General features: G+C 39.6%; 1 protein-coding gene across 5 annotated transcripts in view; it reads left to right on the top strand.

Moving 5' to 3' along the window:
- The window catches only part of pparg (peroxisome proliferator-activated receptor gamma), a 158,709-nt gene that overhangs the window by 84,299 nt on the left and 52,054 nt on the right, over positions 1-22,356 (top strand). Inside the window, exons 2-4 of one of the 5 annotated variants that reach the window (XM_087994252.1) lie at positions 1,958-2,025; positions 14,689-14,856; positions 18,105-18,172. The exons of 1 other annotated variant lie outside the window; for it this stretch is intronic. The gene's annotated coding sequence lies outside the window, so the exon portion shown is untranslated. The remainder of the gene's footprint in view (positions 1-1,957; positions 2,026-14,688; positions 14,857-18,104; positions 18,173-22,356) is intronic. 3 more of the 5 variants (XM_043707949.2, XM_043707950.2, XM_043707952.2) reach the window with 3 other exon arrangements.

A 22,356-nucleotide genomic window follows, 5' to 3' on the forward strand; every position in this document is an offset into this window, starting at 1 on the left:
ATGCCCTCTCCATTGCCTCTATTATTTTTATGCTAACCCAACCCAAACTGCACGCAGTTCTTTAATTGTGGTTTCATTGAATCATAAAATTCCTACAGTGAGGAAACAGGCCATTTGGCTCAATAAGTCCACAGTGACCCTTAAAAGAACATCCCACCAGACTCATCCCGCTATCCTATAACCCTGCATTTCCCTTGACTAATGCAATTAACCTACACATCCCTGAACACTATGGGCAATTAGCATGGCCGATACCTCTAATTTGCACATCTTTGGACTTTGGGTTTATACAAGGTTTGATGAAGGTTAGCAAAACTTTTCTTCTTTTCAGTTCTATCCAAAAGCCTACTACTTTGCTTTTTAATGGCCTCATGAACCTGTAGTAAAACATTTGATAATTGATGTATTTGTACACCAATATTCCTTTTTTCCCTATACACCTACATCCAGACTTGCACCTTCCAAAACAAAACTCCCTTTTCTTGCTACCAAAATGTACTTCTTCAGATCTATCTACGTTGAACTTCATTTGCCAAATTGTTCCACACTGTAAAAGTTTATTAATATTCTACTGAAATTTTGGGATCAGGGATCTTGACTATTTACCCAATTTCGTGTCATCTCTAAATTTTGAGATTTTGGTTTTGATTCACAAGTTCAAAACATTAAAGGAATTTGTGAAAAAATAGACACAGCACTGATCCTTGTGGATCATCACTTCTCACCTACTACCTTCAACAACAATTATTCCTTTGCTCTCACTCTTTAGATGGCTCAGTGCCTCACAGCACCAGGATTCTGGGTTTGATTCCACCCTCTAGCGACTAGTTTGTAGAGTTTGCACATTCACTCTGTGTCGATGTCAGTTTCCTTCCACAGTCCAAAGATGTGCAGATTAGGTGGATTGGTCATGCTAAATTGCCATAGTATCCAGGAATGTGCAGGCTGATCGGTTAGCCATGGGAAATGCAGCGTCACATTAAGGGTAGGCAGGCAGGTCTGGTGGGATGTTCTTTGGAGAGTTGGTGTGAACTCAATGGATAGAATGGCCAGCTTCCACCCTGTAGGAATTCTACTCTATGATTTAGTATGTTTTGTTTTCTATTTGTTCATACAACATGGCATAATTGGCTCGGCCAGACAATTGCCCAGGAGAACATGATGGTGAGCTGCAGTTTCGAACCACTGCTGTCCTTGGTATGTAGGAACACCCACAGTGCAGTTAGGAAGGGAGTTCCAAGGCTTTGACCCAATGACAGTGGAGGACCAGTTTTACAGTTCCAAGGTGAATGTTTGCAGGTTCTGCAAGTCCTTCTCTCTGTTCTTGTCAAATTGACAAGTTCTCCTCATCCTCTCTGGTGGTGGAGGTTGCGAGTTTCGATGGTGCTGGCGTAGATGTTTTGGTGAGTTACTGCAGTGCATCGGTCATGATCGGACCACATGTTTCCTGACTGCACTTTCTGACCTTATTCATTAGCCTATTGTAGGACATTTTATTTAGGCCATTTGAAAAGCCATATAAATGAAACCATAAGTAGAACTCTGTTGCTCTTTGTTACTTCTTTAAATTATTGAAACAGGTTGAATAAGCAATGTTTTGAAATCCATGCTGACAATTCATTATTATATTTTTCATTTCTATATGTTCTATTCTTGCCTACCACCAGTGTTAAGCTGATTGATCTATTAGTTTTTGGGCAATTTCTGCCCCCTTGTGTAAAGGAATTTCATCATTGTAGTTATTTTCATTGTCACTTGTCTACAATAAAGAGAAAAACCAACTTGTTCTTTCCATTTCAGGTGACTAAGGTGCCAATAAACTTTTAATTCCTATTACAGATTGTTATTCGTTGACTGTTCTTACTATTGAAATTTTGTGACCTAATATCAATTCAGACAATGTTGGTTTCAATAACAGGACTTTCTTTGTGTAGTAAGAATTACTTCTTGTTTGTAGGATCTTAATCCAACTCTGTCCATCTCCAATTCTGATTACCACTTTCACTGGAACTGTTTGATTTTGAGGTAAGTTAGTCTTGATTTTACTTTGTCATTCAGTTTTTGTATGTATACTAGATAAGTGTGGTGATAATGTAGAGATGAGCAATTCAAGTGGAATTCAAGTAGAAAATAGCTGCTGTTTTTTGATAACTATTGATTACTATTTCTGCTTGACTGGCAGAATGTATTCTGTTCTTTCTGGGTAGAAATTGCTTCTGAAAAAAATTATGAGACAACAAACTAATTGGAGGAGATTTACTAGATTGATAATCTGGAATGAGGGGGTTGCCTTATGAGAAAAGATTGGACATTCTGGATTTATTTTCATTAGAGTTCAGAAGAGTAAGGGTCATTTGATTCAAGTTAACAAGATTCTGAATGGCTTTGACAAGGTGAGTGTGGAAAGAATGTTTCCATTCAAAGTTTGTGAGAAGATTTGTAGCTCGGGTGCTCGTTGCTGTGGTTCTGTTCGCCGAGCTGGAAGTTTTTGTTGCAAACGTTTCGTCCCCTGTCTAGGTGACATCCTCAGTGCTTGGGAGCCTCCTGTGAAGCGCTTCTGTGGTGTTTCCTCTGGCATTTATAGTGGCCTGTCCCTGCCGCTTCCGGTTGTCAGTTTCAGCTGTCCGCTGTAGTGGCCGGTATATTGGGTCCACACGCACAGGAATCCGATTCATGAGAGAGGAAGAAAAGGACAACCAACTCCCATTCCTAGACGTGAGGGTACAGAGAACACGAAACGGACAATTCACCACTAAGGTACACAGGAAAGCCACACACACAGACCAAGTCCTGAACTATGAAAGCAACCACCCCAATACACACAAATGAAGTTGCATCAAGACACTATTCAAAAGGGCCACAACACACTGCAGCACACCAGAACTGCAAAAAGAGGAAGAGGAACACCTATACAAGGTATTCGCCAAAAACGGATATCCTCGCAATTTCATTACATTTTTTTTTACATTACATTACAGTGTGGAAACAGGCCCTTCGGCCCAACAAGTCCACACCGACCCACCGAAGCGCAACCCACCCATATCCCTACATTTACCCCTTACCTAACACTACGGGCAATTTAGCATGGCCAATTCACCTGACCTGCACATCTTTGGATGGTGGGAGGAAACCGGAGCACCCGGAGGAAACCCACGCAGACACAGGGAGAACGTGCAAACTCCACACAGTCAGTCACCTGAGGCGGGAATTGAACCAGGGTCTCTGGCGCTGTGAGGCAGCAGTGCGAACCACTGTGCCACCGTGCCGCCCGAACAGATGCCTAAGGGAAAGACAACGGAACGAGGACATGCCGCAACCCAAAGGACTAGCCACACTACCATACATCAAGAACATCTCTGAAATGACAGCCAGACTACTGGACTTATAACAGCACACAAACCAACAGCCACACTCAGACAACAACTCACCAGAACCAAGGACCCGATACCCAGCATGAGCAAAACTAATGTAGTGTACAAAATCCCATGCAAGGACTGCACAAAACACTATATAGGACAAACAGGAAGACAGCTAACGATCCGCATCCACGAACATCAACTAGCCACGAAACGACACGACCAGCTATCCCTAGTAGCCACACACGCAGACGACAAGCAACATGAATTTGACTGGGACAACACTACCATTATAGGGCAAACCAAACAAAGAACAGCAAGGGAATTCCTAGAAGCATGGCACTCATCCACAAACTCCATCAATAAACACATCGACCTGGACCCAATATACCGGCCACTACAGCGGACAGCTGAAACTGACAACCGGAAGCGGCAGGGACAAGCCACTATAAATGCCGGAGGAAGCACCACAGAAGTGCTTCACAGGAGGCTCCCAAGCACTGAGGATGTCACCTAGACAGGGGACGAAACATTTGCAACAAAAGCTTCCAGCTCGGCGAACAGAACCGCAGCAGAATGTTTCCATCCGTAGATTGGTTCATAACTTGGGAACATTTTTAAAGTTAGGGATTGCCCAGTTTGGGACAAAGATGAAGGGATTTTTTTTCCCTCTAAGCGTTTGCAGCTCTGAAGTCATCTACGTCAGGAGGTGATGGATGTGGAGTCATTGAATACTTTTAAGGTGGAAGCAAGTTCCTGGTAGATGGAAATGTGGAATTTGGAATGCAAACAGATTCGCCATTCACTCATTGAATAGTGGAGCAAACTTGAAAGGCTGAATGGCTTACTTTTGTTGCTAATTCCAATGTTCCCAGGTCCAGATTTCTTTATGTCATAGCTTAACTGTAGTCCTAATGAAAATACTTCTCTCTAGTATACATCATCATGAAATACCATTTTTACATATAACTGTTATTTTCAGTATTCACACTTTTAAATCAAACTCTCGGCACCAGATTTTGTAGTACTTGTCTTAGTGCTAGATACAATAAATATTAAAATTTTGGACCTTACGCCACTGGAGAAGGTCATTCTGTCCATCGTGATTATACTGGCTCAGGAGAAGAGCTATACAATTAATCCCACTCTTGCTTTAAAGAATGTATCAAGTTCCTTTTTCAAAGTTACTTCTGAAACTTGGTTCACAAATATTCAAGTTAATATCATAACCTGCCATGTTTAAACAAAATATCTTATCAACCTGTTCTACTGCAAGCACGTTGTACTTGTTTAGCTAGATTTTTGATACTTATTATATTGATGTTTAATGTTGGTAATGATAAATCTAAATACATACGACCGAAAAGATAGATGATGAAACATTTTACAAGGTATACCAGATTTGTTACAAAACTTTGATATATCCTTAATTGAAAATATGATTGTTTGAATATTATACTGTATTATCTCCTAACACAGTTCCAAATTTAGTGCATAAATGTCTCTATATGTCACTGAAGCTTTTCTTAATCTGTAGGAAATACAGCCGTTCCCACTGGAGTAATGAATTCCCTGAGATTTCCAAAAGAATCTGGGGGAAAGATCGAATGTGGTTTTTAAAAAAAGTTTTAGTGTAAACATATTCAATTCCTGAATTCTCATGGTGGTCTGAAATAGAAAGAAAAATAGAAGTTAGTCAATTTTACTGCATGCCAACAACTTTATTTTAAGCACACTATTTTAATGGATTCTAAATCAAAAATAAAATTCCACTCCACTTCCTTTGACCTTGTAGCTCTGATAGAAAATTATTAAACCATCAAGCATAAATCTTTGCAAGGCTAAATTCTGACCTTGACTCGCATTCACCCTCACCTGCTATTGGTTGCTAGAGTAGGTCATTAGATGAAAGGCATTGCTGAGGAAAAGTCATTTTAAGAGAGAATGGGAAATTTAGGACCTGGCAGAAGAAAGCTATCCTGAAGAAATGTAGCCCTAGTCAACCGATCACAATTTTGTTAGTGGCTGCAGAGCAATCTGTTGCTTGCATTGACCTCCCTACCTACCTGAAAAATGACGCAGTGAACAGGAGATATCATTCATTCCCACATTGACACACTCATTCAGTCTCTCACACCTTTCACTTTCTTGCTGTCTCTTTTGCACGCTCTCACTTGCTTGCTTTTCTGCGCCCTTTGACTTTCTTACACCACTGTCTGTCTGTCTCTCTCACATTTACCATTCTCTTGCTCTATCTCACGTCATTCTCTTGCACTCTCTTTCACACACACCTCTCTTGCTTATTCACTTTCTCTCTTTTAAACTCGATGTCTTGTGCTCTTTCTCTCTCTCCCTCTCTCCCTTTCTCTGTCATTCTGTTTCACTTGCACACCACACTCTCGCTGTCTCTCTCACACCATACTTTTGCTGCTTCTGTCACATAATTCTCTCCAACACACATCTCTTCCCTCACTCTTACACCTCTGGTACCATGCCTTCAGAGGGCATATGCAACCATGCTGGTCAATGGTAATACTTATCAAGGTGCATTGCTTTCTGTTGCTTTCTGCAGTATGACTGACCAGGAGATTGTGTGCTGCTCTTACTGCAAGTCATCAGCTGTATCAATCATAGTTGGTAAACACATGGCCATCCAGTCTAGAGTTGGATTTGAACCATCAGTTTCTAGCTTGGAGGTTAACCTCTGCACTACAAATGCACCACCAGACATAGTCCGTGAACATAAATTTAATGAGGCAAAATTTAAATAATTTCCTCCTGTGCTATTAACATTACTGACGATGAGAATGTGAAAGAGTGTGAATGTGAAAAAGTGCACAATTGTGGATAAGTGATATTATGTCTGGAGTGGTCATGATGCTGGGAGTGGAAAGGAAGGGAAAATTGGAGAGAAAACAGTTCCATGTTTAGGGGGAAGAAATCCCCAGCATGGAAGTAACATCCTGTTGGGCATTGTCAATTACACTCGTTAAAGATCACCTGCGATCCCCTGAGTTCCTCATTTACAAATGCTGGGCTCTCTCATTGGATCTGGTAGAATTTACTGAAAACCACCTGTCTGACATAACGTCTGACAGCCCCCTCCCCAACCCCCAGATTTTGTGGTTGATAGATGCATCTACACGTGTAGTAATAATGTGATTTTCAAAACAACTGTCCAATAAATGATATGACCCTTTGGAGAAATAAAACATCCTTTTGGGTAGAAGGAGTAAAGTAGCCTGTGGGTTTGTTAAAAATAAACATTAATTTGTGTAAACAAAATGGATAAAATCATTTAAGCTATCATGATGTTACGGCGTTGAAATCTCATTGGAGTTGTAATTTAAATCTCTTCCGCTTTAAATTTTAAAAAAATCTTCAATTTAAGGAAGATGTGTGCTGATTTATTTTTGTGGACATAAGCTTGAGGGTTATTATGATAGGATTTCTATTGTGTAACTGATTTTATAATTTATATTACCATGTCAGTTCACAGTTTGATAGTCAGCTCCAAGTTGTTTTAAAGCTTTGATGCAAGGCTACAAATGTTTGTTTTAATAACAAACTGAGAATTTGAATGAAATGTTTACTTTTATAAAAGTTTAAGTATTTGAAGGAATTTGTATGAGGTGAATGGCTTTTGATAAATGACATTTAAAAAAAATATGAAGACCTCACGTCCATCTTCAAACTGACTAAAACAGGAATCTTACAATCTGGGACACTATCTCTGGCTTTGGATTTGTGCATTCAGGACTTTCCTTGTCTCGGCAAGTGCCCTGACCGGTTCTTGTTCAGGAGAGAAGTGCAGTCTCATTCTTCTCTATTAGTTGCATCCTCTCATTTGTAAAGATGCCACCAGAATTGTTTTATGTACTTGTAACAGTGTTTTAACATCTTTTTCTGTAATTTAGAGACCAAACACATGCACATTTCAGGTATTGTCTGACCGAGATTTGATATAAATATAACATTGTGTCTTGACTTCTGATTTCTTTAAAAGTGATCTGCAGTACTTTGATCGCAACTCTTATGTCCTTACCAAATTGCATTATTTCTTGTGGTCATTTATGTTTCTGTATTTACAAATGTTTTTGATCCTCTTTTCGATTTAGTTTTTTTTACAGCCAAGAAATAATGGTCTCCTTATCCCTCCTACCAATAATTGATCTCATAATTTGCCACTTTACTTATCATTTATCCAGTCACACTACAAAGATGTTTAAATGTTTCACATTATTAGCTTTACTACAAGTTAGTATCATCTGCAACACCATACTTCCAGTTAGTGTATCCAAACCATTTATGTATTGTGAACATTAGCCACAACACAGATCCCTGTCAAGCACACTGTCTGCCGATCTGAGAAGCACCTTCTAATTCCAAACTTCTCTGCAATCAATTCTGTTTCCTAGCATGTATTTCCTTGCACATTGACATTTTGTCAAGTCTGTCTTATATGATACCTTATTAAAGAAAGCCGCCTCAGACCACATGTATGCCATTTCCATATCATTTCTAGCAACTCTTTCAAGTATTTCATCAAAGAATTCAACAAGATTGGTTAAACTTTACTATCTTTTAAGAAGTCCCTGATGACCTTTATTATATTTTCCTTCTCTGGCTGTATTGTTACCTGATCCTTTTATGTTGGGATGCCAATGTTGCACTAGGATGGACAAAGACACAAGAATTAGATCAGAGTGGTGCTGGAAAAGCACAGCAGGTCAGGCAGCATCTGAGGAGCAGGAAAATGGATGTTTTGGGCAAAAGCCCTTCATCAGGAATAGAGGCAGGAAGCCTCCAGGATGGAGAGATAAATGGGGTGGGGTGGGGGTGGAGGGGAGGGTGGAGCGGATAGGTGGGAAGGGAGATTGGCAGGTAGGACAGGTCATGTGGACAGTGCTGAGTTGGAAGGTTGGAACTCGGATAAGGTGGGGGGGAGGGGAAATGAGGAAACTGGTGAAGTCCCCATTGATGCCCAGGGGTTGAAGTGTTCCGAGGCGGAAGATGAGGCGTTCTCACTTTTGCCCTGGACAAAGTCACAAGTTACACATCACCAGGTTATAGTTCTACAGGTTTATTTGAAATAACAAGCTTTTGAAACACTGCTTCACCTGACAAAGGAGCAGTGTTCCGAAAGCTTGTGATCTCGAATCAATTGTTGGACTATAATCTGGTGTAATGTGACTTCAAACTCTGATCCTTTAAACAAAGAATCTAGTATGTTTCCTGCTTCTGTCATTAAGTTAAATTCCATGAGGTAGTATGCTTTATTTTCTGCCTACTAATCCTGTATCACTATTTCTTTCTCTATTGCATTTTATATGAGAATACCAATGTCTCTGCTATCCTGTCTATTTTAACCATCTACAGGTGCAATCCACCTGAAGTCTTTTTTTCAGTTTATCCAGTGTTTTCTCTTTCTTTCCATTTTCACTGTTATTATATTTGTCTTCAGTGAAAGCTGAAGCAAGATTCTATTTCGGTGACCAGACATCTCAGTGCCTATCTGGAGTGATTTTATTTTGCTAATTTGTCAGTTAACTTGCTCGTGCCTGGAGTTTCCTTTTGCTGCTTAAATGTCTGATGAACGTTCGACTATACCTTAACTGTTTTTGATATTTTTATTTTTCATCTTACGTTTACTGCCCTAGTTGTCTTCTGTAACCTTGTTCATAACCTCACTACTGTCCCACTTTCATCCCCTCTTTCATTGTTAATGTAGTTTCTTTATCTTTTGAATGTTTTAAGAGAACATCGATAAAAACATCCAGAGTTTTGAAACATTTCTTTTTAAATTCTCCTTCAATATTTAGATTTGTCAGGCGGTCCAGAGGAGCCCTGGTGTTTTGCAAATTTAGTTTGATACACCATTCTCTTTATATGCCCCATGGCTTCAAGCTTAATAGATGCAAGGTGGATTTGTACTTGCATATGGATTGAAATTATCCCAGCATATTGGCCATGAGCAAAAAGTGACAAAATAACTAAGTTGATGGTGGTAAAGTGGCCATGGCTTGGAAAAAGGGTAATCAAATTGCCTGTCCCAGTCCATAATAATGTATTTGGGACTATCAGAAGGAAAACAGACAATAAAAATTCTTCTTTAGTATTTTAGCCTTATCACATCCTCAAGTAAAGGTTTCTTTTTGTGAAAATGTTTTGCAGATTCAGACAAGATATTTTTCCTCACATTTGTCTGTTGATTTTACGTTTTATTTGGGTCATGTGGGAGACGCTGCCATTGACACAGGCAGAATGTGCATGCTCTGTTACTACCCAAGGTTAACATTTTTTTTGTGGTAAGAGATGTGCCATTTCTTACCCTTGGATTATGGAAACAACTTTTCATGAGTTTAAAGTTTGTTTACTGTCTCACTTACCTTGAATTGCTATGACATCTTGCACATTCACTCTTACAGACACACGTATAGACACATAGTTAGGTTGCTCTGATTCTCTGATTGGAGCTTCTAGTATTAGGGGGCAGAGTGCAAAAATTAGGGTCTTTCAGAAGAGATGGTAGGATGCACAAAAACAGACCCTTTGGTCCAACACATCCATGCCGACCCAATATCCTAAATTAATCTAGTCCATTTGCCAATGTCCCTCTAAACCCTTCCTATTTATGTTCTGGATTAGAGTGGTGCTGGAAAAGCGCAGCAGTTCAGGCAGCATCCGAGGAGCAGGAAAATCGACATTTCGGGCAAAAGCCCTTCATCAGGAATACAGGCAGAGTGCCTAAAGGGTGGAGAGATAAATGAGAGGAGGGTGGGGGTGGGGAGAAAGTAGCATGGAGTACAATAGGTGAATGGGATGGGGAACTAAATCAGCAGGTTTTGCTCCTGCTCCTTGGATGCTGCCTGACCTGCTGCTCAGCAGGTTTGGCAGGATCTTTGGAGAGAAATCAGAGTAAACGTTTCAGGACCAGTGGAGGGTCATTGGACCCTGAAACTTTAATTCTGATGTCTCCACAGATGCTGCCAGACCTGTTAAGTTTTCCCAGCAATGTCTTTTTATTTCTGGTTTGCAACATCTGCAGTTCTTTTGGTTTTTACATCAGATTTTACGTTTTCCAGTCTAACTTCCAGGGATTTGTTCGCAGGTCGTAGAGACATGCAGCATGGAAACAGACCCTTCGATTCAACTCCTATGTGGCTACCAGGTTTCCCAAACTAAATTAGTCGCATTTGCCTGCATTTGGCCCATATATCTCTGAACTTCTGTTCATGTATCCATCCAAATGTTGTAATTGTACCTGTATCTACCACTTCCTCTGGCAGCTCATTCCATATACCCACCAAACTTTGTATTAAAAGGTTGTCCTTCTCATCTCAAAATTATGCTGTTTAGTTTTGAATTCCCCACACTAGGGAAAAGCTCTTTGCGATTCAGCTTAACTACATCTGTCATAATTTTCTAACCCTCTATAATGCAACCTCCTACACAGCAGGGAAAGAAGTCCCAGCCTCTCCTTATAAGTGAAACCCTCTCATCTCAGTAGCATCCTTGTAAATTCTGCACCCTTTCCAGTTTAATAGTCTCCTCCCTATAGCAAGTTGAGTAGTTTGGTTGCTTGATATCTTGCGGCTAATTTACACAGTTGCTAAACTGATGGTTCTGATGGCTTTGGTAGATGTCATCAGCAAACTGCTGTTAGAATAACTTTTAAGTAGACTGTAAAAATGTGGCTGTCTCACCATGCAACTTTTCCCATTTTAAAGTTGTTTCCAAATAAGGTTCCAAATAGTGTTCATATTTGTTGTGCATCCTTTGTTGTTTCACACCTCAGCATTTATGATGGAATGCACAATGGAATACATTGCCCAAAAGCACTAATTTTGACAGCACATTCTCTCAGTAGATAGCACTGCTGCCTCTCAATGCCAGGGACCCTGGTTTGATTCCAGCCTTGGGTGACTGTTTGTGGAGTGTAAATGTGTCTACGTGGGTTTTCTGCCAGGTGCTCCAGTTTCATCACACAGTCTAAAGTTGTGCAGCTTAGGTGGATTGACCATGCTAAATTGTCCTGGTATGTGTTGGCTAGGTGCATGGGCCATGGTTAACGCAGAATTGCAGGGATAAGCTTGCAAGTGTGTTGGGTGGGATGCTCTTCGGAGGATTGGTGCAGACTCAAAAGGCCTCAATCTGCACTGTCAGGATTCTATGTTTCTAAGATCAGTGACATGCACGAAAGTGAGTGGCAGTTCCATTTGGGGAGCTTTTTTGCATAATCACCTCATTCGCAGCAAATAATATCTATGAACACATGGTGAATCTTGTGGTGGTTGCAGTTTGGAAGTTACACTCTTGCCATTGCTATAAAGGATCAGAGGTCCTGGCATTGTTTTCAAAGGGCTCCTTGGCAAGCAGTCATTCCTTGCAAGCCAAGACCATCACTCAGTCTCTTGGATTGGCCACCTACAGCTCCATATTGTGGCTGTTCCCCAGTCAGCCTTAGTCCCTTTTGCCAGGCAGACTTCTACCATTGGCCCGTCTCTTCACCTCTGCCCGTAATACTCCAGCTTCCTTCCCTCAGTCAGCCTCCTTGTTCTGTGCAACTTAAACTACCATTGCCTAATCTTGGTCATGATTTAAATAAACAGTCACCAAAGAGGGCAAATCACCAGCTACTCCAAAGTGAAGCAAGCACAGAACCTCACCTGGCAGGACATCTTTTATGTACAATTATAAATCTGAAATCACATGTTGCTCACTTGTGGAGAACTTAATTCGGAGGAGGCATTTTAATTCCTGCACATTGGCCACTTTAATGAGAATGCAAAAGCATGCTTGCCTATTCAAAACTTAATACATTTGAAAGTTCCAAAAATGTCATTGCAAACTTTCATGCTAGTCAGGACTCTGATTTTTGGCGCCTCACCCAATGAAGTTGCCACCGCCCACTTTGCTTCTCAAACCTTGGAACAGTGTGAGATTCTGCTTAGATTTCTGATTCATTCAAATTGGAAACTACCCCTTTCATTGGTTTAGGGCAGGGTACTGACTCTTATCACTCTGGAGTGTTCTTTTGTTGGAGGAGAAAGTGAGGACTGCAGATGCTGGAGATCAGAGCTGAAAATGTGTTGCTGGAAAAGCGCAGCAGGTCAGGCAGCATCCAAGGAGCAGGAGAATCGACGTTTCAGGCATGAGCCCTTCTTCAGGAATGAGGAAAGTGTGTCCAGCAGGCTAAGATAAAAGGTAGGGAGGAGGGACTTGGGGGAGGGGCGTTGGAAATGCGATAGGTGGAAGGAGGTCAAGGTGAGGGTGATAAGCCAGAATGGGAGTGGGGGCGGAGAGGTCCTCATTTCCCCTCCCCCCACTTTGTCTCAGTCAAATCCCTCGAACTCAGCACCGCCTTCCTAACCTGCAATCATCTTCCTGACCTCTCCGCCGCCACCCCCACTCCGGCCTATCACCCTCACCTTGACCTCTTTCCACCTATCGCATTTCCAACGCCCCTCCCCCAAGTCCCTCCTCCCTACCTTTTATCTTAGCCTACTTTCCTCATTCCTGAAGAAGGGCTCATGCCCGAAACGTCGATTCTCCTGCTCCTTGGATGCTGCCTGACCTGCTGCGCTTTTCCAGCAACACATTTTCAGCAGTGTTCTTTTGTTGCCTGTTAAGATGAGGGAATGGTTTTAATCCACAAAATAGGTTGGATAACCTTGAGTGATCAGATTTTCCAGTCGTTAAAGTGTACAATTAGATTGAAGTTCAAAATATAATATGCATGATAGCAATGTCAGTTTTATTGAAGTATGTAGCAAGTCTGACACATAACACCCTAGAGCTGGATTGCAGCTCTAGATTTCATGTTGCTAGGACTCCTTGTAGTTAGGTTAAAGTACAAGTCCACAGAAAGATTGGATTCTACTAAGAATATTTAATATTCTACTAAGAATATTTAAAAATATGCTCTATGACTTTACGAACATGCAGTGAGATTAATTTTCCTGAAAAAGAAACTGGTGACTACCACCAGGTAGGAGCAAATTATAGCAGATGGTGGAAGCTGTACTGAAATCAAAAAATGCTGGAAATCTCAGTGGCAAAAGTGAGGATTGCAGATGCTAGAAATCAGAGTCTAGATTAGAGTGATGCTGGAAAAGCACAGCCGGTCAGGCAGCATCCGAGGAGCAGGAAAATCAGGATTGATGAAGGGCTTTTGCCCGAAATGTTGATTTTCCTGCTCCTTGGAAATCAGGCAGCATTCATGGAGAGGAAGCGACCTAACATTTTAAGTCTGGACGACTCTTCAGCAGAGCTGGCGACTATCTGTCATCTGCACAGCATGGAAGAATCTTAGGACAATTGCAGGGTCTAACGCTCCTCAAAAGCAACCACCTGGGTCCCTGTACTTGCCTCCATCTGTATTCACACCCACCTCTGCCTGGTCACATTATCTAAACTGAGGAGTGTGATGATCCATGTTATGAATCAGTGTCCAGGCAACTATCACTTTCCCTGATGTGGCACAACATTTACGACTCAGCCTCCAGCTCCTCACCTCAGATCCTCCAGCTACAAACTTGTTACTTCAGATCTGTTTGTGCTGGATCACCTTGGTGGGAATTCAGCTGGTATGTTTATTTCTAAATTCAGTTTTCGAGTTAATATCAGATTTGGATAAAGCCAGTAAGTAAGTTAACATAGCCTGTCATCATGATCATGATTGATTTAATTTAGTAATTAATTACTTGAGATTCTCCGTTCTTTCCACTTTACAGTTTTTAATATAAAACTTATAATTAAAGTATAACCATATACTTAACAGCAATTTGAGCAAAGAGAGAAGAAAAACACAAACTTCACAAAAGTGAAAATCTTACAATTACTTCAGAACTATTCACCAATCCTACTGACCAATCAACCTCTTTCCCAGCACTCGCATCACATTGTTATTGCATGTCACGCTGCTGCTGGCCTCACTACTGGATTCACAATCTGTGCCTTTTTTTTTCCTCCCTGGCTCATCTTTCACTCTAAAGACTTGACTTCTCGCTGTAAACATTAGTTAAAGCACCACATTGTCCTGGTTAGCACCAAATTCCAATTTCACTCATTTGACTTTTGTGTTTCTTAATTGAAGTCTCCACTCTCAACCACCATGTTGTTTACTAACTGTGTGATGCATGAAAGCTATCTTATAGAGTCACACAGCATGGAAACAGACCGTTCGGTTCAACTAGTCCATGCTGAATGTAATCCCAAACTAAACTAGTCCCAATTTATCAGCTCACCATTTAGTCTCAGAATTTTGAATGCTAACTAACAATATCAAGTAACTGCCTTTTTAATCAGGCTGTTTTAACTTATTTAACAGGTCTGATCTGAATCTGACTATATCTGGAAAAAGATATGCCAGCTGAATTCCCACTTTGGATAAGTTCTCTGTTTTATTCTCTCAACCTTTGTCTCGTTCTGACAATATCTGAACTTGCCTTGACCATGCTCCATGCAGATTCCAGAAGATTCTAAATAGCTTTTACAGGTATTTCCGCGTTCTCACAACACAGTCAAGCAATCTTTGCGCATCACTTTAAAGAACTAAATGAAATCTGTTTTAAGAACAGATTCCCAGATCAAGGCGAGAAATAGTCTGCTTATAAAACATGCATGACTTTGTAAAATCGTAACACAGGGCTTATCACTATTGCCTCACAGTGCCAGGCACCTGGGTTCAATCCTAGCCTTAGGTGACTGTCAGTGTGGAGTTTATTTGCCGCGTGTCTGTCTGCCAACTCGATGGGCCAAACGGCCTCTATCTGCACTGTAGGGATTTTTTGATTCTGTGATGTAATTTGCTTTACTCACTGTTATCGAATGTGATTTTTGGAGAAAAAATACACTTGTCTCAGCTACATGAGCACTCAGACTAACAAGAAAATGTGGCACAAGCATGACCTATAAAGATCTAAAAGCAGCTTCCTCAGAGTTCTGCAAACAAAACTTTTGAAGTTAATTTTAACATTATAATAAATATACATTGTGGGTGAATTTTTTGCAGGGGTTTTCCTGATCACCCTCCCCGACATATCGTAGAGGCACACATTAACATTTGTGAAATGGCTTGAATAGCACAAATGAGAGTTTCACCAGAGATAACAGTAATGTAGGGACAGAGGTGAGTGATATTTCAGATCAGTGATGAGTGCAAATGGAACATGGGATCTTTTGAAGCTCAGCTTCGAGTCAAACCAAACACCAAATGTTCTGCACAAGTTCAGCCGAAGCGAATAGGTAGGAAAGGATATGGAAGTGCAGGCTAAGGGGTTAAGAGTAGTTTGTCTCTGCAAAACAGGGTAATTTGGTCTAGGTCTTGGCAATGTTAAGCCAGTGTTCATTAGTCCACCAAATGACAGTGGAGAAGTAGAGCTGGTCATCAGGGATATGTCCAGAATATTACCTGTTCTTTGCAATATTATCACCAAGGGGCAACCTGTAGACAAAGAATAAAAGTACTAAGATTGGTAGATTAGTATTTTTGAGAAGATTAAGTGGTTTACTATATCAAGAGGAATGGATCAACCACTGATTTAATTATAAAGTATGTCATTGATTACTTTGAGCAAGCCTGTGGATAAATTAGAAAAAGCCAATATGACAGTCCAGTCTTTTACAGAAATAGAATTTAAATTTCAGGAAATACTTCATTTTAAAGTCAGAAATCATTCATTTGGTGCCTGCTACAAATATGAATTTAACAAGGAGTGAAACTACTTTTGCAAGACTATCTTGTACCTAAATTGAATCATGCTCAGAGGAGTGAAACTGCAGTTAAGTTATAGGTTCTGTCTTCATGGAATGTGAAAAACCACACTGGATAAGTGACATCAATCTAAAAAATCAGCAATGTAATGTCCCACGAGATGTTAGCTTAGAATTCAAGTGTAGTGGGTGCATGAAAGTTTATCACTTATCATTGACCCAGAAAGGCTACACATTAAAGCACTTGTGATAATTCCATTGCTTATGCAGATGAAGAAAAAGATTTGATTCTATGATTCAACTGCATTTTACTAAACTGTGATGAAAGACTTTAATGGCGGGTCCTTTCTGAAAATAGTTCAGTATTTTGTGTTTGCTACATTGCGTGCATGGTATAGCAAGTTGGCACACCGCAACATGTATTAGCTTTTCAGACATGGATTTTAGCGCACTTATAGCCAAGGTCAGAAGTTCACAGCCTTGTCTGTTCAACTACTAACCCCTCACTTCCTGTCTGTGGTTTCCAAGTCTATATGGTACCTGTGGCTTTTTATTGCTATTGAAATCAGTTAAACCAGCACAAAATCGAATATGATGTACACAGAATTAAATAAAAATTACATGAGAAGTCTGAATACAGTTTTATTGAGCAATCTTATCAGTGAGGAAATTGGAAGGACCACTAATAGGTGACTAATTATGATGGGTTATTCAGTTTTAAACTGCTTGCAGTATTATTTGCTGTACAAACTACATCTTATTGTTTAATTGATAAAATGTTGTTATTTATGCAATTCTAATATTTTTGAAATGCCTTTTCACTTTACAGGAATGTATTCACTTTTTAACCTCTATTCAGCTCACATTTTTTCATTTTTCAAACTTCAATGACAGGAGGAGGGCATTGCTGGCTAGGTCAGCATTTATTGCCTATCCGTAAGGACCCAGAGAGCAGTTAAGAGTAAATAACATTGTTGTGGGTCTGGTGTCATTTATAGGCCAGCCCAGTTTCTTTCCCTAAAGAACATTAGTGAACCAGATGGGTTTTTCCAACAATCAGTTATGGATTCTTAAAGTCATAATTCCAGATTTTTCATTGAATTCAAATTCCACCATCTGCCGTGGTGAGATTTGAACCAGCTCCCCAAACACTCTGTCTTCAGATTAACAGTCCAGCGGTAATACCAAAAGGCCACTGCTCATTTTCCATTTCACAAATTTCTCATCATTAATCATTAACTTGTTTACTTAGTTTTCCACACAAGTAATTTTGAACTGAAATCCTACTTCCTTAATTAGTCTTTACTTTTCCCAGTCCAGAACATCTTTTTCTATTCTTAAGTCAAATATTACTGTGATGTGGTTGTTATTTCTGAGTAGTTCTTCTCATATTAGTCATTTACTCACTTTATTTTCCAGTATTGAACTAAGTAAAGCTTCATTCATTGTATGATTAGAAATATACTGATGCTGAAAGAATTAATTGTCTTTATTTTAGTCTATTTTTGAATACTTAAAATTAACCAGTGTTATTGATCTGTGTGTGTGTATAATATATATATATATATATATATATATATATATAATTTATATATTTATATATAAAATGAGTTGTCAGCAGCTCTTTTGTATCACTACTGTTTTGTGGCCTGTAAATCAGGCTGTAAGTTTGTAATTTTCCTTTCTATTTCTTGACTATATCGATGTAAATTCTGTTTCAAAACAACTCAAAAGGGTAACCTTACATTCTAGAATAATAATTGGAACCCTTTACTAACATTCCTATTCCTCGCCCTGTCCTATTTACTCCATAAGTTCTACAAACAAATCCTAAGTTTTCAATCTTTGTATGTGACTTTGAGCGTCCTTGTTACCAATAAAAATGTCAATCAGTCAGCTCCGTGCAGGTCTATCATGGCTGCTTGATCAGGATCATTAAAACCCTGAAGTAAACTGCAGATACTGGAAATCAGAAACAAAAGTACAGTGCTGGAGTGACTCAATGTCAACTCTGTCTTTTTCTCTCTACAGATGCTGCCAGACCTGCTGCATTTCTCCAGCACTCTATTTGTGTTTCACTAAAACCCTGGTTTTGACAGGCAAGTTGTTTTAAAATTTAATTTCTGAAATTCCCTCCTTAAAATCTGTCTACCTTCCCTCCTTTAAAATGCACCTTAAGACCTATTTCTTTGACCAAGCTTTTGGCCATCTGCCTTAATATCTCCTGATGTGACTCACAAATTTTATGTTCATTGAACCACTCCAATAAGTGAAAATCTCCTGGTTCTTATGCAGTCTCCTTCATTGTCTCTGGAAATGGTCATCTTTGCCTCACTTTCTACATTATTTCTGAGCCTGAGTCATCTAGAACTGCCTCTTGGGTTACCACATTCTAGCAGTTATGAGCCTTTGAATAACAGACAATTTTTTTAACCATCTGTTCAAATTGTTTTTGTTTTCCATTTCTACTGATTTTATACTGTTCTTGTCACTTGCTATAAATATGTGGAGCAACAAAAATTAATAACTACAAATCAAAAGTATTATAAACAGACATTTTTAGGTGCTTTTGAAGCCTGTTAAATTTCAAAAATCCAAAACACATGGACGTACGTTACATGGACCAGGACTTTGCCAACTTAAGATGTTGTGCACAAACCAGTTGCTTTTAATTGGCCTGATGTGACTCAGAATTAGTGGATGCCACATGGAACAAGAGAAGCTGTTGAAAGTGGAAGGGAGGCTGAAACTTAGATAAGCTCTTTCTATGCAAGCTGTGTGTGAACAAATAATTCATGAATCATTGCAGAAACTGTAACCACTAACTCATTTTGGAGGATAACCCAAAGCAACTCGGTAAACTGCACCATCTTGACATGAGCTGCAGAAATCTGGGCTAGCTAATGGACAACAAAAAGGGCACTGGTTGAGTGGTAGAGATATAAGGAGCACTGTCTTCCTGTGACAAGACAAGAAGTTCATCTTCCACTATCACTGTTCAGATAGATGCCTCAACCACCTTCATACTATGTTGGAGAGCAAATTGCAAGAGCACTGTAACACCCTCCAAAGAACCTTTGCACACTTCAAACATAAAGCACCTAGAAAACCCAAACACACGCAAGACTGGAACACTTAAATCTTCTTCTGAATTCTCTGAGGCAGAACTAGTATCTAGCTTCACATTCTTTGGATCTGATTCCTGTACTAACTTATTCTCCGTTTTTAGTACCAGCACTCTTATACTTGTAGTTTCATATAGGGTAGATCCTGCCTTGAGCCTAAATAAATAATTGCAGATACTGTAAATCAGAAACAAAAACCAACATTACTGGAAAAGCTTAACAGGTCTGGCAGCATCTGTGGAGAGAAAAAGTTAATGTTATGGGTCCAGTGACCTTTCCTCAGAACTGATGGTAGCTAAGGGGAAAAGAAATTGAGCCTGTCTGCTAAATTGCCTGCAATGTCAGCATCCAATTGGTGAATACGATTGTGAAAAAATTAGCAACCACGTCCTGTCATCTTTCTCTTCCTGCTCTTTGTCTGCTGTCTAAGCAGGTCCCAGTACTGGATTATCTGAAATGAAAAAAAAGTTGGCTTGTGGTAATGATAGAGGAGAAAGCAAGAAGACTTTAACACATCGCTGGGTAGTGTAAGTAATCAGAAAAGATTGAGAGAGATGTTTGATGACAGAATCAGAATTATATCCCTGTTGTACCAGCTATCATTTATCACCCAACAAAAATCAAACAAAAATTATCTATCCACTATCATAGTTGGTGCTTGCTGCACACAAATTGAGTTGCTGTCTTTCCTACACTTCAATATAAACTGCACATCGAAAGTACTTAATTGACACTTTGCAATATCCTGTGGGCATTAAAACACTACTTAATGCATATGTTTCTTTTATAATTTGGTGACACTGCCACAGTGACATGTACCATTGTGAGGTAGGAGAAGGTGATCTGGCCCTGTAGAAGGGTGCAGCATAAATACGGAAAAATTTGGAGAGCATATCTCTCAGACGAATTTATATCAGGTTTTGAGAAAACCAGGTCAAGGAATCCTATCACTTTAATGTATTATCTCAGAAAGAGACTAGCAGATTGTCACAAAGCAAAGTTAGTGGGTGTAAAATGTGTGAAGTCAGAAGAGTTTAAATCATGTGACTGTTTAATTCTCCAGTAATTCATAAGGTTCATACTGGCACCTCTTCTCAGTGGTATAAAGGTACATAGGTTTCAGTGTGGTTAATCAGATTCTGTTACGACACTTCTAATGTTTAGTTGTTCAGGAACTTCACCTTCCTAATGTCTGAAACAGGTAAGATGAGAAATTGTTAAATTACTGATCGTAGAAAATAATGTTTGTATGTTGTTGATTTTTAAAAAATCAACCATGCTATGGTCTACTGAACATTTGTGCAAGTATTTGAGTACAGGTATACTGGGTGATTAACATATAAAACAAGGAACTAAGTTGATTGTCTAAGTGTTGTGAGCAGTTCTTATGCATTCTAGTGTATTTCAGATTAATAAGTCTCTACTTTATTTGAAAGCTAAAGTGTTATGATTGTCCATAAGAAAAGTAGCAATTCTTTATGTAATGTTAGAAAGGGCACTGCTTATGTTTATAATTGAACTTGTTTGTATGAAGCCTTTTACAACTTCAGATTTTTAAAAAATTTTTTAAAGTTTGGTCATTATCCTACTGTAGGGAAATGCAGCAGGTAATTTTTACACAGCAATGTTCCACAGACAGGAAACACAACAATGAGATAAATTACTGATCATTTCTTTCAGTTGTGTTTATTAAGAGATAAATGACTGGAACACTGGGGAAACTGTCTGGTCCTCTTTAAAAAGTTCTACGGGATATTTTATGGCCACCTGGTAGGATAAATAGGATTTCTATTATATGTCTTGTGCATGTGGATCTCTTGTTAGCCTGACTTGCGTGTAAAGTTCATGGTAAACTGTTGGTACTTGGAATAACTTTGGCACTTCTAACAAGAGCATAGAAATACATAAAAACCTAGAACTGAAATCCTGTTGACTTATTGGGAGAGACACATGTTATAAGGGAAAGAGAGGAAGATTGAATAAACATAACCAAAGACACTCTGGACTGGCATGAATTCTATTTTGATAATAAATAGCTGGATAGTGCCACCGTTGTTCTGCTATACAACGGAACTTGCGTTCCAGGAAATGCATGACAGATTTCTAGTTTAAACTGTAAGTAGACCACCTTATTAAATATTGAAAAAATTATTACACCAAAGTAATTTTAATGAGACAATGGCATCTAAATTCTAATATTTGACAGAGCAGCTGTTCAGACATCAACAGTCATATTCTTTGGTGTAAATTTACTTCCCTGAGTCTGGTAACTTAAGTCAAGAAATCTTTCAGCTCAACATGCCAGCCTGAGGAGAAACTAGAGTGAATGATGGAATCTTCTCTCCAGGAGGTGGGATAGGGAAGACGTGGGTGGTTGCAAGCTAGTCAGGATTGTCGTCCCATAGGTTGGAGGTAGCTGATGGGTGAGAGTACTGTTAATCCACCTCACCCTTCATACTCACTTAATACCCCCACTATCATGTAATCTGCTCCAACCATGCAATCTCATCCCACTCCCTTCACTCTCGTTTCCATCTCGCTATGGGCAAACCTTGAGGAACATGTTAAATAAAACAAAATAAAGTTCTAAGGTCTGAACTTTCTAAGCAGTAACAATCATGAGTGGATTGCTGCTGTGCTTGAAAATTCTGTTCATGTAACACTGTTGGGCAATTCTTTCAGGATCTTCTGATCCTAGTTATTAAAGAAAGCATCCTTCAGGTAACTCTTTTAAAGTGGAGGTGAGCCAGTTGAAGCTAGGATGTACCTAACTATCATATAGTACATTCAAATCTTAAGTCTTTGAATATTAGTGAATGGGTAGATGGATGGATAAGATGGGTTAGGTGTGCAATTGAGTTGGGGGTAGTAAAATAGAATCACTACAGTGTGGAAGCAAGCCTTCAGCCCATCAAGTTCACACTGACCCTCTTAAGAGTAACCCACGCAAGACTCTTTCTCCTACCCTATTTTCTTATATTTACCCCTGACTAATGCACCGAACCTACACATCCGTGAACACTATGGGCAATTTACCTAACCTGCACATCTTTGAATTGTGGGAGGAAACCGGAGCACTCAGAGAAAACCCACGCAGACATGGGGAGAATGTGCAAACTCCACACAGACATTCCCCCGTGGCTGGAATCGAACCCAGG

Source organism: Chiloscyllium plagiosum, unplaced genomic scaffold (assembly GCF_037043375.1).
Source record: "Chiloscyllium plagiosum isolate Xiang-an unplaced genomic scaffold, Cpla_swu_hap1 HiC_scaffold_14, whole genome shotgun sequence".
Classification (NCBI taxonomy): domain Eukaryota; kingdom Metazoa; phylum Chordata; class Chondrichthyes; order Orectolobiformes; family Hemiscylliidae; genus Chiloscyllium; species Chiloscyllium plagiosum.